This window comes from Muscardinus avellanarius (genome assembly GCF_963383645.1).
Source record: "Muscardinus avellanarius genome assembly, chromosome: 5".
NCBI classification, from domain to species: Eukaryota; Metazoa; Chordata; class Mammalia; order Rodentia; family Gliridae; genus Muscardinus; species Muscardinus avellanarius.
The window spans coordinates 122,109,555-122,126,041 of record NC_137790.1 but is presented as its reverse complement, the minus strand read 5'-3'; the positions used below and the strand labels follow the sequence as shown (position 1 = coordinate 122,126,041).

The 16,487-nt window shown below is 37.0% G+C and overlaps 1 protein-coding gene and 1 pseudogene across 2 annotated transcripts in view; both read right to left on the bottom strand.

Moving 5' to 3' along the window:
- The window catches only part of RSRC1 (arginine and serine rich coiled-coil 1), a gene marked incomplete at its 3' end in the record, with an annotated part of 324,240 nt that overhangs the window by 94,742 nt on the left and 213,011 nt on the right, over positions 1 to 16,487 (bottom strand). The window lies entirely within an intron of this gene.
- On the bottom strand, positions 7,072 to 7,679 carry LOC308263762 (large ribosomal subunit protein eL15-like; annotated as a pseudogene). Its single transcript has one exon. The product of its transcript is annotated as a large ribosomal subunit protein eL15-like (transcript).

Below are 16,487 nucleotides of genomic sequence, written 5' to 3'. Positions count from 1 at the left end.
CCCTTACACACCTATCTTTGCTATAGAATAAACGAACCCAGACTCATTTTCAACACAACCACAACCATTTGGGTATGACTGCACTTGGCAGTGCTGGCCAGGGGAGCATGCCTCTGCTCCATGCTGCAAGTACTGGGTAACACAGAGGTGAGGACTGACTCGTCGATGGCCAGGGCTGTGCTCCCTAAAGGTTGCTCAGTCATGTGCCCGTGGATGCTGAGGGCTAGGAGTTCAGTGGCGTTATGAGCCAAAACACATGCGTCCCCTCTACAAGGCTGTTTGGCTTTATCACAGTGTGGAGGTGGGTTTCCAACAGAAAGCTTCACAAGGGCCTAGAAGTGGAAGTTGTCGATTTCTTAAAAGATCTGGTCCTAGAAACCAGAATGGCATTAATTTGCTGTATTCCAATGGTCAATTCGTCACAAAGCCCAGATTCAAAAGGAAGTATCACAGACCTACTCTTCATTGGGGGAAGTGTCCAAGAATTTTGGAGCCATGTTGTAAAATGGATGCAAATTAAAATTATTAAAATAATTAAGGAATAAAGTTAATAAAAGAGAAAGACCAGTAAAAGGAAAGTAGAAAATAAATAAAAAAAACAATCCATATAAATTATCAGTAGGATGATAACTGAAGATAGGAAATGACTAGAGCTGGGTGCAGGGATGCATGCCTGCAACTCCAGTTACAGAGCAGCTGAAGTAGGACTGTAAGTTGAAGGCCAGCCTGGGCAGCATAGCAAGAACCCTGTCTAAAAAAAAAAAAAAAAAAGGTAAGAGATGACTAAATTAAATTAAAGAAGCATTAGAGTACCTAATAGGTATTGAGTATGTGTGATATAGACCCACTGATCTTCAGGATAAAAGATGTGGCTTTCTGACCTGAACAATTAGAATAGTTTAAGACATGACAAAGGGCAAGTCTAGATAGATCACATTCCTAATTCCACGGAATTTTAAAAGAGTGATTAAAAAAACCTCATAAAGCAAAAACAACTTAGGAATAGTTATTAAATGCAAATCTATTCAAATTAACTATTTTGAAGTCAAATATTGCTACTAATAAAGACTGCCATGAACCAATTATAATAATTTATTTTAATATTACATAAAATGATAGCCATGCCAAGCTCTTTATCTTCTCTAAGAAGCAAAGATACAAAATTATAAGATCTGCCAGAAATAACAAATAACCAATAGTTTCTATTTTTTTCTATAATGAATTCTAGTTGAATCAGTTTGCATGGCACCATTAATTAACATGGATAATAAAAAAGAAAAGCCAATATTTACTGGATTATTACGTCCTAGCAGTTTTCCTAAGTGGTTTTCATGTATCAACTTATTTAATGTTTAATATTTATACCCTATTTTTTTGCCTCAGAGGAAACTAAGTCAGGGAGGATTTTGGTGATTATCCAATGACAGAGGCAAAACTAATCCAGGCAGTCTGCCTCTAGAGCTCTAAACCAAATCCATCACATTCAATAAAAGGCAAAAGGAAGAAGTACAGACTGAGTATGCTTAGTCCAAAAATTAAAAATCCAAAATGCTCTGAAAAAGGGTACTCAAAAAACTGAATTTGGGGGAGCATTTCAGATTTTAAATTTTTGAATTAGAGATACTCAATTAGTAAGTCAGTGCAAATATCTCCTAACACCAAAAACTATAAAATCGGAAACACCTCTGGTCCACAAGCACTTCAGATAAGGGCACCCATGACCGAAAAGTACTCTTCTTATTTCATAAAACCAACAATTTTCAAATATACATAATCTTTTAAGGAGGGTCACTTCATCAGAGAAAAGAATAAGCTAGGGCTGGGGCTGTAACTGTGTAGTGGGGACGGCCTAGCATGTGAGACGGACTGGGCTCGATCCCAAGAGCTCCTCCACGAACCCTCTATACCCACTAAAAAAAAAAAGAAACAAAATCAGGGCTTAGCCAATTTCTTAAGACCTAACCCTCTGGAAACAGAAAGCAGCTTGTACAGGTATAAATCAAAAGAAAAGAGATCCTTGTAATATATTCTCCACTTTCCTATCTCACATCACCTTCAAATAAAAACACTGAGAAGTGTTCGCTGTGTGCCAGGAACTTACACAGGGACAAGGGGAGATGCTTTTACCTGACAATGAAGTCATGGAGGCACCCAAACAGGACCTGCACTGCATGTGTTTACAGAGGATCCTTTGTTGTCCTCATAAAGCACAAATACTAAAAAAGGACACTTAATATATCATTATTCTAGGTGAGAAGATGCAGAGATGACTTAGAGAAGTTATAAAGAAATAAGCCCAGGATAGGAGGTAGACAAGAGAGTCCATTTTTAGAAACTGCAATAGTAAGTTTTATAATACAGCTATCCAAAGGGGATACAGAGGGGGAATGTTGCTTTGGTTCAACATATGATATATGATATATGCATGTATGTCTCCACCATCTTGTACCCCATTAAGATGTATGACTACAGTGTACCAATAAAAAATTAAAAATAAAATAATCTTCACCTGATTATAATACTAAATAAAAAAGGAAAACAATGTAATGTCTTTAAGCAAGTTGGAAATTAACTCTTTTTCATATCAACATGAGAGACATTTAAAAAGTTTAGCTATCCTCTTGAATAGTCTTTGTGATACAAATGGCAGATAACAGAGATTTCAAACAATGGATCACAACCAAAAACAGAATGAACACTGATACTGTCAACTCTAGAGGATGAGCACACTGGAAAGAGCTATATTCAGTCATTCATAAGTATTTATTGATTGTAACCAAGCAACTTGTAACCAGAATATACCAAGAGTTCCTTCAAATCAATAAAGAGAAACCAGAGCCAGGCGTGGTGGCACACACTTGTAATCCCGGCGCTTGGGAGGCGGAAACAGGAGGATCGCACGAGTTCGAAGTCAGCCATGCTGGCTTAAGAGACCCTGTTTCCAAATTTAAAAAAGAGTAAAAATTGGTCTGGGAGTGTAGCCCGGAGGTAGAAGGGCTTCCAGGAACCCCAGTACTACCACCAAAAAATAAAATAAAATAAAATAAAAAAATAAAGAGAAACCAGAACCAATAGAAAAATGGACTAAACATTTAAGTAGACACTTTGTAAAGCAAACAATGCAAATGACTAATAAACAGGAAAAAATGCTAACCCTTTTTGGTAAATCAGAGATGATAATTTTAATTTGGTAACAAAAGTAAAATTACTAAAGTGTTGTTTTTGTTTTTACATTTTTCAATGCTGGAGATTAAACCAGGGCCTTGTACATGTGAGGCAATCACTCTACTTCTGAGGCACATCCCCCATCCTCTAAGTTGAAATTTCAAACAAAAGTTTGGCCACACTAAGCACTGAAGAGAAGAGCAATGGGAACTCTTACACACTACTGGTGAAGAGTGAACCAGCATAACCCCTTTGGAAAAGTGTAACATTGCCTAATAAATCTGAAATCACATATTCCCTCTGACATGGCAATTCTACTCTTAGGTTTGGAGCATAGAGAAGATCAGCTCCAGTGTGCCAGGAAACATTTTTTGTTTTGTTTTGTTTTACAAGACTCTTCTGAGCATCCAGTTTATACAAGCTCCAAACTGGAGATTATCCAAAAGTCCATCAATAGCAGATAGGTTAAAATCGACAGTATATTCATCCACTGGAATATGTTATTAGACAGAATGAGTATACTATAGTTACCTGCAAACAAGTTTATCTTAAAGACACTGAGAAAAAGAGGACCTAAAAGAATTCATACCCTCTGATTCCAATTTAACACAGGTAAAAATGTAATTATAGTGCTGGACTTAGCAGTACATTCTTAGTAAAATTATAGAGAAAAACAAGGAAGTAATCAACATACCAAAGGGGAAGGTGGTGGTCACAGAGGAAGGAGAACACAGGAGCTTCTGACAGGCTGGCAAAGTGTTCTCTCTCTGCAATGAGGTGGTACTACCTGAGGATATGCTCATAATAACTTGGTGATATTTCTTAATTCATGTGGGTTATAGTTTATATTCCATAAGGGCAGAGAAAAAAACTAAACAGAACTGTAAAACACCGAATGGCTGAAATTACAAAACAGCTCAATGATTTTTACAAAGAAAGATACTTACTGAACATCTTCCATATGCTAGGAATGATGCCAGGTTTGGAGGACACAGTTTACAAAAAAGGTACAGTCAGATCCAGTAAAATAAAGAGAGAAAAGTCAAACATAAAAACCACCAAATTAAAAGCTGTTTTAATAGCAATGAATGGAAAGTTTGCAATGATATCAAAGGGGCTGCTAAAATCTAGTGTTTGGTGTCAAGAAGACTTCACTGAGATTTCAGATTTAATTTGAAACCTTAATAATAGACCTAAATTAATCTGGGAGAGAAGAGGCAAGTATTTCAGGCAATTGGAAAAATAAATGCATACTAGGAAACTAAAATCAGGCCATTTAGACTTTAGTAGAGTGGTCTAAGATGAGGCTGGAGGAATAACATGGGTAAATTGTGGAACAACTTGTGCTATTACTAAGAATTCAGAATTTATCCTAGGGGCAAATGGAGGTCACTGAAGGAGTAAGTGCAGGAGATTTATAGGATTCTATTCACAGTCTAAGAAGACCACTCTGGGTGCTTTGTGGGTTATAAGGAGTAAGACTGTGGGCAGATGAGTTAGAAGGGTGTTTCAAGAACTGATGTTGTCCTGCTTAGGACAGAAGATGTATGTATGTATGTATGTATGTATGTATGTATGTATGTATGTATGTATTTATGGTGGTACTGGGGGTAGAACCCAGGGGCTTTCTACCTCCGGGTCACACTCCCAGACCTATTTTTATTTTATTTGGAAACAGGGTCTCACTAATTTGCTGAGAGCCTCACTAAGTAGCTGAGGCTGGCTTCGAATCTGTGTGATCCTCCTGTCTCAGCCTCCCAAGCGTGGGGATTACAAGCGTGCGCCACCACGCCCGGCAGAAGATGTATTTTAGAAGGCAAACTCTACAGAGCACAGTGATAGAATGAATGCAGTAGAAGAGGAACTCACAAAATTGCTCTTCTGAGTAATGGGAAAGATGTTATAGAGGACATTGCAACAGGAGCCAGCTGAGAATAGGGTAGGAAGATAAAAGAATTCAGGGCAAGTTGTCTGTTTGAAGTAGAGGTGACTAGCAGTAACTACGCAAGTCTAGAACTCAGAAGAGAGGCATGGGCTGGAATTCAGGACTTCTTGCATATAGATGAAACCTGGCATCTGGAGAAGGATATGATAACTTAAAATGAAAGTGTAGAGAAAGGGAAAAAAAGCACAGGACCTTTTTTTTTTTTTTGGTGGTGGTACTGGGGTTCCTGGAAGCCCTTTTACCTCCGGGCTACACTCCCAGACCTATTTTTTATATTCTTATTTGGAAACCGTTTCTTAAGCCAGCGCGGCTGGTTTCGAACCAAGCGCGGGGATTATAAGCCTGCGCCACCAAGCCCAGCACATAGGACCGTTTTTATAAGGAGCACTTATAGAGAACAGAAAAGGAAAGGCTGAGAAGGAGCTTGTATTACTGAACTGAGATTAAATAATAGTAATATGGGGCATGGAGAACAATTAGCTAGTCAACGAATTTGGTTTCAAAATATAGTGCAAGTATAAAAATAATCACTATTAGTATAATGCCAACAACTTAGTTTTTAAAAATACTGATTATGTAAAATTCATGCTTTATGCAACAAACAGTATCCTAATGAAATTTATCTTCTCTAAGGCCCACTTGTTATCCTATGCTTCCTCTCCCCCATTTCATAATTTATTCAGATGGTTTTACCTCTCCTACATTTGATCATTTTCATCACCTATATATTAAAAATCATAAATAATATTTTTCATTTGCCCCATATTATTATTATTAATATGGTGGTTCTAGTTCTTGATTTTTTTTTTCATCTCATTCATGGAACAATTCATCATAACCTTCCTTCCATCCCCAAAGTTACCTTCCTACAGCATGGTTTGTACCCTGTTACTCTCTGTGGGTACAGACAATAGCTCTTAAGACCCTGAAAACATTAATGAGCACCTACTTCATGTGGCCACTCTGTAAGAAAGGGCGATATGTTATAAGAACAAGTAGGTGCAATTCTTGCCTTTAGCGAGGTTACTTTTTACTAGGAAAGCCTGATGCTAAATCACTAACCAGGAATAAAATATAACGCTAGGAAATGATGAGCATCATGAAGTAAAATTAAAGCAAAAAATAAATCAGGCAAGAAACATAAAAATATAGTACTGAGCTTTAGCTTCCTCTAGTAGGTTTCACTATACCTTTATTTGTGACCTCATTTCTTCTGCCTTATATTTTAGTATTTTACACATCTTTCTTTACATGTTTTGTTCTGACCTGTCAGTCCCCAGAAGTGAGACTCATTCTTAACCTTCTAGATCCTCTTATCTTCATATACTGCACTCAAATGTAGCATTTGACTAAGACAACAAGGAATGAGAGGTTACACCTCCTAAATGATCCTAAGTTCTTATAGGAACATTAATGTTCCTATACGAAGTTATAGAATCTTAGTACCTCCTAAATGACTATTATAGGTAATTAAAGTGTAAGCAAAATCTAATTTGCTCGTATTTTTCTGCTATGGCTATTTAGCTGTTATGCCTTGGCTATGACATATGGTCTTGGTAATGTTTGCAAGATAGTGTTTATTGAGATGGCACATTATTAGACTATGTCTGCATTACCACTTTTGTTCTTGGCTAAATGGCCTCTTTATCAGGAGGCTCAGTGTTGCCTATATGCAGCAAAGTGATAAACTGCTGGTTTCCTCTTTGACTTATAACTGTTTTCTACATGCCTTTGATTACTGAGACTTCCTAAAAGTAAAGCTGTTCCATTCCCAGTTTTCTGAGGAATCTCCATACTGATCTGCATTAGTGGCCGTACGAAGTTGCAGTCTCATCAATGGTGCTTTAAGAGTTCCTATTTCCACACATCCTTGCTAGCAAACAATTTATTATTATTGTCAATATTCGTATTTTTGGTCCTAAATTGTTTATTAGGTATGAATCTTACAAACATCACTTATATTAGCGGTAACGGTGGAGCCGGAGAGTATTACGCCTTCTCCAGGCTGCGCAGCGGGAACCACCGATAGTGTGGTGGAACTTGTGGCCCTTTCCAAGGCCGCGACTCTTGCGGCCTGCAGACGTCAGCCCGCGCCTCTCCCTGTGCTTGTGGACCGGCTTAGTGACCCACTGGGTGTCAGTATTTCTTCTGGTAGCTTTGTGGATCAATGAGGATAACCTCAAAGAATCTGTATGTGGAATCTTCACCAACGCAGTGAGAATTCAGGACTCCCAGAGCCCCACAGTGGCGTCCAGCTCTCTCCTCGGCCACAGACTGAAGGCTTCGTGCAAACTTTAGCTGGTTAACGCCATGACGGACAGGCTTGCCATAGGTTGCACCCTTAGGAACCGGGCGATTGCGGCCACCCCGACGCGCCCGAATCCTGTATATGACAGCCTTGCTTGGCTTCGTATTCCTGCCTGCGCGCTTTATCTGGCCGGGTGGGGTGGGGAGCCCGGTGCAGCGCCGAGAGCTGGAGATACTGCCAGCAGCGGACCCGCAGCAGAAAGCGCATCATGTCCGACTGCTTCTTCCTCCATAGCTCCTGGATGTACTTGTACGCGCCCATCTTGGCTTACCTGATGGCTGCCGCCAGACGGAAAGCGTCAATATTCTTTTTTAAAAAACATACTTAAAAAATTTTTTTTGGTGCACTGTAGTCATATATCTAAGGGAGTATAAGATGGAGGCATGCATGCACTCATCACCCAATTAGCCCTTTCCCAATTCCTGCCCCATTCACTCCCCCTCCTTCCTTCTCATGTTTGGCTTAGTGATTGACTTTGATATGTTTGTGAATGTATATCATGAATATGAGAGAATTTCCCTTTTCCCTTTTCCCACTTCCCATCCCCTCAGTTAGGTCCCCTTATTTGCTTATCTATAGTATCTCTTTCTTCATCTACAGTTCCTCCTATGACCCATTTTCTCCCTAGCTTTCACATATTAGGGAGAGCATCCAATTTCTTATTTTTTGTGACTGCTAATCTCACTTGGCATAATGTTCTCCAGTTCCATCCATTTTCCTGTAAATGACATAATTGTATTTTTCTTTATGGTTGAGTGAAACTCCATTGTGTACATATCCCATAGTTTTGTAGTCCATCCATCTGTTGATGGATATCTTGGCTGGTTCCATAGTTTGATAATAGTGAATTGTGCAGCTATAAACACAGATAAACATACATTAGTTTGGTAGTTTGGTTTCCATTCTTTTGGTTAGATACCCAGAAGTGGTTTTGCTAGATCATATGGTAAGTTCATTCTCATTTTTCTGATGATCCTCCATACAGTTTTCCAAAGTGGTTACACTAATTTGGAGCCCCACCAAACATGTATTAGAGTTCCCACTTTGCCACACGCTCACCAGCATTTGTTGTTGCCTGTGTTTTGAATGATTGCCATTCTAGTTGAACAGAAAAGAGAACTATCATGAACCTCAACCGAAAACCAACAGAAGGGGAGAAGATTTTGCCATCTATTCCTTTGATAGAGTACTAATATCTCGACTATTCACAGAACTCAAGAAACTCAGCACTAAGAAAACAAAAAACCCAATAAAAAATGGGCAATTGAACTAAATAGACACTTCATGAAAAAAGAAACTCAAATGGCCAATAAATGCATGAAAAATGCTCAACAGCATTACCAATTGGAGAGATGCAAATAAAAAAATACTTTTGTTGGGTACCTTGTAGTCTCACATCATAGTGTGATTCAGATAGCAGGAACATACATGCACACAATGAGCTTAAAATGATTACCATTCTAATTAAAGTTAGATGGAATCTTGATGTAGTTTTGATTTATATTACCCTGACTGCTCATGATGTCGAACATCTTGTCATATATTTATTGACCCAACTATACTATTCCTAGGTACCTTTCCAAAGGAATTGAAGTCTTAATATTAGAGTAATAAACACATGGTCATCTTTATAGCAGCACCATTCATGATAGCCAAATTATGGAACCAGCCTAGGTGTCTAACAACAGATGGATTATAAAAGTGTGGTATATGCACACACAATGGAATTTTGTTCAGCTATAATGAAGAACAAAAGACAACATTGTGCTAAATGAGATGAGCCAGTCTCAGAAAGTCAAAGGTCATATTTTCTCTCATATGAAGATAGAAAAAAAATAGAAAACAGAAGAAACTTCAAAAAATGAGGAGAGATAGCAGTAGAATGGTATAGGAGAATATGAAGAAGAGGGGAGGAGATTTGATGAAGAAAACAGTTAAATAATGCTGTATACATATATGGAGTTATCATACCAATCTCAATAATAAGTAGGGGAAGGGGAGGGATTTGGGTGAGATCTAGAGAAAAACACACCAAGTGCTATATATATATATATATATATATATATATATATATATATATGTATGCTTTTATTGAACCTCATTCAGAATCTCATTCTGATGTTTAATTACAATGCACCAAATAAAGATATTGAAAAATAAGCCAGGCATGGTGGCGCACACTTGTAATCCCAGTACTTGGGGGGCTGAAACAGGAGGATCCAGGTTTGCAGTCAGCCTCAGCTACTTTGTGAGGCTTTTTGCAACTTACTGAGACCCTGTTTCAAAAATAAAGAGCTAGGAGTATATGTCAGAGGGAGAATGCCCCTGAGTTCAATCCCCAGCACCACACACACACACACACACACGCACACTATATATATATATATATATATATATATATATATATATATATATATATATGAAGCTGACACAACTAGTCTCCTGGTCAAAGCATCTAAGGTCAATCTCAACATGAAAAAGAGAAGCTGGTGAAATGCTACTTAGAAAAGCTCCTTAGGGCCGGGTGAGGTGGGGCACGCTTGTAATCGCCATGCTTGGGAGGTGGAGACAGGAGGATCGCACAGGTTCGAAGCCAGTCGCGCTGGCTTACGAGACCCTGTTTCAAAAATATAAAATATGTTTGGGAGTGTAGACCGGAGGTAGAAGGGCTTCCAGGAACCCCAGTACCACCAAAAAAAAAAAAAAAAAAAAAAAAGAAAAGAAAAGAAAAAAGAAAAGAAAAGAAAAAAAAGCTCCTTAGGACGTTGGATATCCTTTCTTAACCAATACCAGACTCTCTAATACATCTCCTCATTTCACAGATAAGGATGGAGAGATTATCTAACTTGTAAAAATCACACAAGAAATGAAAGAAGAAGGTTAGAATTTAGGACAGCTGTCTCTTGCCCTATTAGGGTTTCATTCACTAACTCTTGCATTTTTAAAATTGAGCCCCTCCCTCCCACTTCTATGAGCTGGGACAGGCAAGTCTACAGGATGCTGTTAAAGTAAAACAGGATTACCTCAGGACCTCTTAAAATCTAACATATACAAATATATACTGAGATTCCCTGAAAGAAATGTGCAGGATTTTCAACTGTTTTTGGCAATAAGGCTTTGCTTTTGTCTTCAGAATTTTTATTAATGAAGCAGCACAGAAAATGGCTTCGTAAATTTAAATCTGCCTACTTTGTTTTCAATTTATTTTTGCCTTCATTAAAACACACTAAAAAGAAGCTCAGAATACACCGTTAACACACTGAAGATTCTCGGAATTGATTTTCCTAATTTACCAAATACTATAGAGAGACAATTCTAAATTTCAGTTAGTGGTGGGACCTATGCCATTACCCAAATGTCACCTTTTGATCACTTAGGAATACTGGCCATCATGTACATTTGTATGTTTTTAAACATATAAAAAAACAAACTGTGTACATTTAGTTATAAAATAAAGCTAATGTAGTGGGTCCTTAGAGGTACCTACATTCCTAATATTAATCACATTCTATTCCCATTCATGATGATGCATTTGGATTCTGCATTTCTGGCAAATATGTTTAACTTTTAATTCTTTAACAACAGGAATATTTGATTTTGATTGCCTTAAAACAAGCTGTAAAAATCAATAACAAAGAGGACAAAGTAGTTTTGAGTCTGTGATAAAAATAGGTACTAAAATGCTACTGGTTATACACAGGATTTGCTGTGAACAGGTCAGCTCAAGGTCCCAGGTAAACATCTTGTTTGTGTCCGGAAGCCTTGTTTTCTGCACGCCTCAGACTCTCAGTAGGGTCCTCCTACTCCGGTCTAAACATCGGGCCACTGCACCCTATCGATCTTCTTTAAATCTCCAGAATAATAAATTTCAAGGCAACACAGCAGAAGCCAACTAAAGCCCTTTAATTACATCACTGCTGAAAGGAAATCATTGATCAATGGCATTATGGGAAAATAAACTGCCCCCCAAACCAGATCAAAGTCAATAAAATAGCTGACTAGCTGCCCCATTTGGGACTCACGCTAGATTAGTGCTTGTGGACAAGCAAAAGAGACGATTCTAACGCATGCTGCTTACTATCTTTTTGAAGCTCTCCCTGGCAGGTGTCATGCTCTGAGCATGGTTTTTGATTACTCTAATTAAATATAATATTATCAACAGATCTTCATATTGATCCTTTAAATCCCCCCTTCTAAATGAAAAATTAAAAGCCTAGAGAGAGGGCTTCATAGGATACCAGATAATTTTTTAATAATTTTAGCCCCTTATCAATTTCCTTAATGTTGTATTATTCTAATATTTATCAATATCAAAGTACCAATTGCATTAGGAATTTGAAATGATATGCAAAATAATTTAAAAATGTGCTCTTCCTGAAGTTAGATATATTGCTTTCAATTTACATGAAACTACATTCCTTCATTAAAGTCTCAGTAGATACTTTTTTCTGTTAAGTTTTAATTGTGCCCAAAAGACACACTATTCTTTATTTACAGTATTATTTAAATACATTGCCTATTGCTGGTTATGCAATATAGAAAAGAATTCTCTTTCTTCAGGTAATTAAATTCAGAAAACTGTGAAAATATTTTAAGACAATAATTTCACACTTCTAAGCATCCATTTGTTTTCAAATAAGCAAGCTAATTTAAATATTGGAAATCCTATCAATTCTATACCTGCCCAGTACAAAACATTTTCCTCTGTATAATTAGAAACAACAACTGACAGAGAAGTTTGAAAGCCTCAAATCTCTCTTCAAAAGAAGAAAGTAAAAATTTATAATATGAAATATTTAAATACTGACACTTAAGTTTTCATGTAAAATTTCAAAACTGTGTTAATAACAGAATGTAAGGTTATCCTTAAAGTAAATTTGAGAATTTGAGAGCATGCAAATTGAAAAACAGACAAGGGGACCTTCAGTCCCAGATACAATGGCTCTAGCTGCTGACCCAGCCAACGCCAACAGCCACACAGCCTCCTCCCCACCCGCACTTCTCATTCATGCCCTATTCCCCCAGGTGCTTCTCACTGCTAATGCCCAAATGGCATCAACCTGTTGTTCAGCATGTCTATGAAAAGGCTAGCCTGCTGGCTAATTTACCAAGGGATTAAAGCCCTGAAACCACTTCAATCTGCTACTTTGTTTCCATGTAAAAGCCTTACCCATGACACCAGTTTCCTCATGTTAAAATTGAAAATCTCTTTAAAAGAAAGAAAAATTCAATGTAAGAACTGTTTAATAGAGAAACTACATGCCAGAAAAATACTGTGTGCCCTTGAACAGTGCTATGAAAGTGCACTGTTGGTCCTCCAGTCTTGCATTATTTATTAAGAAGTATTTCATGTATTAAATGTTTACCAGTTTATAAAATTAAGAGCATGAACACTGGTGCCAAAGGTAACATTGTGGGTGGGAAGGGCATGGATATTAATGCAACACTGGGTGTATACATAGTTCATCACTGCAGTATAACATTTAGTTGAAATTTGGATTTGTGTGTTTTGTTGAATGACAAAACATACTGCATTAATTCACACTGGAAAATGGAAGCTCCAAGAATCAAATATGTAATACTCTGAGTTTCTAATTTAATAATAAAAAATAATGGTGATGATAATGACCTAGAGATTCATTATGCTCTTAAAATTGGTAAGTATATACTGATTAATTTTCCTATATGCAAAAAATCTACTAGCTTCATTTTTATCAGAATAAGCTTTAAGATAACATAGAAAACATTAAGTTCTTTTGCTTCTATTCAAGTTTAACCACTGCAGTATATTATAGTATAGCAATAATCATAGTGATATTTACCTTTAAAGACAACTCCATAAAAATCATTATAATAACACAAAATTTGTGCTTTAACTGGTCACTGACATGTTGAAAACAAAAAACCAACACTATTTTAAAGATGGGTACTCATTACCTGACAAACTGAAAAATGTAGTGAACCCATATTTGTTTTATTGAAGAGATGACTGAAATCTATATAATGAATTACATCCCTACCATCATTTACTAAGTCCACTTTACCGATAATTTCAGGATTATCAGAATTTAAGTAGAACTGTGTATTAAAGAGGATGGATTTCCACTTTAATCTCAATTTTCTATTTAAGTTTTTTCTAAGCAAGCTGAAAGCAATTTCCAAGGAATGTACTAGACAAGCCCTTATTTCACTGATGTTCATTTATAAAAACCCTGAGAAGGGAGAGAAAAGTACAAGACACAGTTGACCCAATAGGAGCTAAATTATTATTTTACAGTCTGTACCAGTGACCTGGAAAAGATCATTCGAAAGAGACAAATGTTATTGTTTCTCTTTTCATTTCTTTACTATGGTGACTAGTGTCCCTGGTACCCAGTGGTGCCAACAGCACAGATTTGCTGGAATGAAAAGCAATGCCAGCAATAATGTGTCAGTGCCAAAGGCTTAAGACGAAACGAATGTACTCTAAGTTAGGATCCGTGTGATATTCAAATTCAAAGTGCTTCACATAAGGACAGGATGCTCAAGGTCCCATTTCAATCGCAATTTTATTATACTGACAAATATGAAATTCTGACTGCCAATAAAAATACTGAATTTGATGCACTTCTGTGCAAAATTCATGGCCTTGGAAAATAGTCTGCAAGCTGTCACCCCAAGAACCATAATGGATTTGTCTTTAAAGAAAAATGTTTACAGTATGAATTACTAAATGTATCTTATGTATATTTTCACATTTAAAATCAAGAAATAGAAATTGTTTTTCTTAGCTGACACTTATTGACAAGTTAATATTAAGTGGAAATTTGAAAAGATCCTTAATTAAGTTTTATAATAATGAAGTACATTTTAAGTAATTTTTAAAAAAAACTAATGTAAAATTTATTTCTTATAGTTTATATCAGAGACTGCAATGCTGAATTTCATAAGGTCTAAATTTAATAACCATTAAACAAAATTCTCTTGTTAAACTGCTCACAAATAAAAATAATTTAAATATTTATTGATTTTCATTTATTTTAAATAAATCAAAAAGGTATCAAGTAGAAAAAGAGGGTCATTTTCCACATTTATATCCTGTTTGGGGTGTATTTTCTAAAAAGAGAACTCATGAGGCATAAAACGGCTAAATTTTAACTGATTAAAGTAAAGTTTGAGGTGAACAAACACACCAACCACATCCTTTTTGTCTTCACAGAAGTAACTCATTCAAAAATTGTTTTAATTCAGAGGAAAAAAAAAAAAACAAGAATCAGCTATATAATGGAGAATATTTCCACCAATCTCCATAATTCACCACGACCAGGCTGCTTCTGTTTCTCTAAAAAGGGAAGCAAGGCATTGGATACAAAGCTTCAACAAACTATTATTACACGCTTTTCTAGTCCATTAAAAGAAAGTAATTTAATCAGTTTATAGTTCTCAGGAAAATCTCATTCAGAGAAATTTTATTGCCAGCTATCTAAATAGTAAATACCTATTATCCTCTCAAAATGAGTTTGTGCTTGCCAAGGGCAAACCATTGCTGCTATGGTAGAGCTCTGTCAGAGGGACAAGAAGTTTAAAAGGTTATAAAGATGCCATTAACGTCAGGGGACTGTCTTGTCGGGACTCAGAAATGCTTAGTAATTGGGGGTTTTATTTGGAGTGTATTAGCACCCGTATGAACAGCACCGTTAATATGATGCTTTAGGCTTTACTTTGTTACAGCCCAGGAAAACCACCTGCAAACGGCCGAGTACTGCTGTAAACGAATCTGCCAGAGAGCATGGCTCATTTTATCATCTGGCTCTACCTTGAATCTCTGAATAAAATGTCAATAACATACATACGGCTTAGAGGCAAATTTAGATCTAACCAATGAGAACCATAGAGAAAAATATAAATGATAACTAATCCATCCTGACAGCATGTATGTTTGACAGGAGTGTGAGGGGCAAAGGGCACCACATAACTTACATTAATGCTCATGAATATACAAAATGATGAGTGGTTACACTGAAACAAAAGACAACAGGAAGCATAAAATAATTCTATCACATTACTTTTTAATCCACCAGTGATTGATTTACAGAAATAAAATAATTTTTGCTGATTTTCTGATTTTGGAGCTTTTGGACTAATCACATGGAAAAGTCTCCTAAAATTGTTTTTTAATTTAGGAAATACATCATACAACTCTCAAAGTTATTTATGTCAGTTCTAACAATTATATAAACAATAACCACTTAAAATCTTTAAAGATATACTTTCTTCTGATGCCAGCCTGCAAAACCAGATTACACTACCAGTGAGACTGAGGGAAGGCCCGGGGCAGAAACAAGCAGACGGTTCTCTTCTGATGGTACTTCCTGAAAATTCAACGAGCGAAGAATCACCAGGTAGCGTTCCAGTTACTTCTCTGAGTTCATGCAGCTAGTAAGGGCTAGAGGTAGGATTAGCAGCATGCAGCTATTTACATACATTTTAAAATAAGTTAATTGGAGATTATCCAGTCACAGAAAGTGAAGGATCATAGGCTTTCTCTTATAGGTGGAAACTAGGAAGAAATTGGGATACAAGAGGGACGTCAAATAAAGGAAGTGAAATATCAGTGGAGGAATGGAGGGAAGAGAGGGGTGAAGGGAGACTTGATGAAGGAAACACTTCAAATGATGCTGTGTGCCAATCTCAAGATCATGGACAGGGAAGGGGAGCCAGAGGGTGGGATCCTGGGGACAGCTCTCCAAATGTGTGCACATATGTCCCTATCACTCTGAACTACATTATGATGTGAGATTACAATACACCAACACAAGTTTGTTTATTTATTTATTTATTTATTTATTTATTTATTTATTTATTTATTTTTGGTGGTACTGGGGTTCCTGGAAGCCCTTCTACCTCCGGGCTACGCTCCCAGACCTATTTTATATTTTTTGAAACAGGGTCTCTTACGCCAGCGCGGCTGGCTTCGAACCTGCGCGATCCTCCTGTCTCCGCCTCCCAAGCGCGGGGATTACAAGCGTGCGCCACCACGCCCGGCAACACACAAGTATATTTAAAAACAAGCAAGTTAACTAAAACAAT